Source organism: Neopelma chrysocephalum, unplaced genomic scaffold, assembly GCF_003984885.1.
Source record: "Neopelma chrysocephalum unplaced genomic scaffold, ASM398488v2 Primary Assembly neopelma1_124, whole genome shotgun sequence".
NCBI lineage: Eukaryota > Metazoa > Chordata > Aves > Passeriformes > Pipridae > Neopelma > Neopelma chrysocephalum.
The window spans coordinates 2,512,179-2,514,638 of NW_020897786.1; the positions used below are offsets into that span (position 1 = coordinate 2,512,179).

Consider the following 2,460-nt stretch of genomic DNA (forward strand, 5'->3'; position numbering starts at 1 on the left):
TGTCTAGAGCTGAAGTCATTACATGACTTCATGTCTGAAAGGAACGACTGGAAAAGAAAACAGATCCCTGTGCGCGGGGCTGAGCCGCCGCTTCCCCGGGTGACCGCGAGGGGTCTCCCTCGCTCAATCCCACCGCGGGGAATCTTCTCCCTGTCCCGATGTTTTGTCATCCCAATCCATCCCTGCCCCGCCCCAGGACACCTAACCATCCCAGAGGTCCCCGAGCACCAGGCCACTAACACCTCACAGCTCCTCACCAGGCTGAAACCGAGTGGTTGATGACACATCTCTCTGTGGTTTTACGTGCATGTAATCCCACACGCAACCATTCCCGGGCAGGCAGAACAGACAGAGCCACGGCAATGAATCCACAACCTGGCTGCACGGTCACAACATCTGTACCAGCCTGAGACGTGCACACAGGGGCCAAACATGCCTCGTGCTAGAGGCAAACACATCGTTGCTTCTTGGAGGCTGCAAGCACCAGTGAGGCACCAGATTTCACGGTCTGGATTGGAGCCTCACGACTCCAGGTGCAAGGACAACAAACGAGAATGCCAGTGGTTACAAAACATGGACTATAAGTAACTGGTAGGTAATTATGGAGGGACGTGTCTGTGTGGCTCAGCTCCAACATCAACAGAGGGAAGAGCCTTGCCTATTGAGTCATCAGCAGCATTTCCTTCCAGCCCCTGGGTTTTCCGACAGGCCCCCTCTGAGTTACTATCCCAACCCACAGTGGCTGAGCTCATAAAGGCTGCTGAGCTCACATCCCCAGGGAACAGGGCACCAGTCCCCCACAGCCAGGAGAGGTTTCCTGGCCACAGCCATGCTTCAAGGACATGGTGCCTCACCAGCCTCTTTATTACAGCAACTGAACTGAATACCAACCACATTCCAGTTCCAGCCATCAAAGAAGCTCTCAAGACACCCTGTCATAACCAACCCTGTCATAGCCCAACAAGGGCTGCTGGAGTCACACGAGAGTTTTGGTGCCCCACCCCTTTGGTTATCCATGAGTCCCAAACTGTCCACAGCCCAACTGCCCCCATGTAGGAACTAGGTCAGCACTTCCTCTGCAGGACGAGAATGTGGCTCATGTGAGGTTATTAAATGAGAGGAAGATGTTTCTTAATCAGGGACCAGATACCATCTAAAAAGTGCAGAAGTGTGCCAGACCTTCACATTATCACAAGGGGAGTGAATACACAGTGGGGCATTTTTACTGTACCTTCTCAGTATGCAAAGTTACCTGAATTCTTCCACACTTTCTTCATTTCTGCTATTTAATATGGACTTTTCATTCCTTTTCCAGTTTGTCCTACTCTTTCCTTCTGTTTTTCTTCTTTTTCTATTCTTTTCTCAGTTCCATGTTCTGTTTCTACTACTGTCCCCAACCCTTCCAACAGAGCTGAACAGTGAAAACATACTGATCTGTCTGTTCCATGTAATTCCCACTGCAATTTTCTCTCAACAGATTTGTTACCTCATAAAAAAGTCACTGAAGGGCTTCAACAACATGCAGGACGTAGGACTCTCAAAACCTCATCTCACTGGATCAGGTGCCAGATCCCATGAACAAAGCATCTGGTTTGATGGGGACCAGAGGGTATCTGCCAGGGTTCTGCAGTAAAGCACCTGCTCAGCTGGCTGTGGGCTTTTCTGTGCTACTGCAACAGCACCTTTACATCTCTACCAGAGCAGAGTAATTCCCCAGGTCTGCAGGACATCTGAAGACATTTCTGAAGATCAGATAAGATCTTCAGATAAGAGGAAGCTGAAAAATTCAGCTTTAGAACCACACATGTCTCTGAAACAATAAATGTTTTGAGTGATCAGCATTTCTAGGCAGTGAAACAAATCAGTGTTTCCATTCCCGGGGGAAGTGGGAAGCAAGCAAACTCCATTCCTCTATTCCATAGCATACAGGAAATCTAAGTGATTGATAGCAGCAGTAGGGAAATGCACATTCAGCTTATATTTCCAATGTAAATGACTTGCCACCTCACCCCTCTGCTTCCTGTTCCTCCACAGCGCGCTCCCCCCACACACTCTGGCTGATCGATGTAGTGTGTGTGAATCCGGGAGGAAGAAAGGAGGAAGGACTTGTTAGACTGCTTCCCCCCACCCCAATTTAAATGAGAAAGATAACATGCAAAACCAAAGGGCAAACAGCTGTTCAGGATTGAGCTCTTTTTGCCCACAGACCCAGGGTGTTGACGTAGGGAGGGACTAAGGAATCCTGCAGCACTGCTCCCAGACCCCATCTGTGTCAGGTGCAGAAGGCCCCTGCTCTTACAAAAACGTCTCCTTGTATTACAAAGGTCAAAGCAGCAGGCAAAGAGGCTTTTTAGAATGCTGCACACCGTTTGTGGGATCTGCCTGGCTCACAGGGACGCCGAGACACAGCGATTGCCAAGGCAAGAGAAGGAACGCGGTGAACATCCGCTGGCAGGAGGC

General features: G+C 49.8%; 1 long non-coding RNA gene across 2 annotated transcripts; it reads left to right on the forward strand.

The window, feature by feature from the left end:
- Window positions 1-160: 160 nt before the first annotated feature.
- On the forward strand, window positions 161-1,841 carry LOC113974704. Of its 2 annotated transcripts, XR_003536624.1 has the most exons (3): window positions 172-1,211; window positions 1,478-1,590; window positions 1,700-1,841. It is a non-coding gene; the product is annotated as an uncharacterized LOC113974704 (long non-coding RNA). The 2 variants fall into 2 exon arrangements; XR_003536623.1 differs by having other exon boundaries at window positions 161-1,211; window positions 1,478-1,841.
- Window positions 1,842-2,460: the final 619 nt, after the last annotated feature.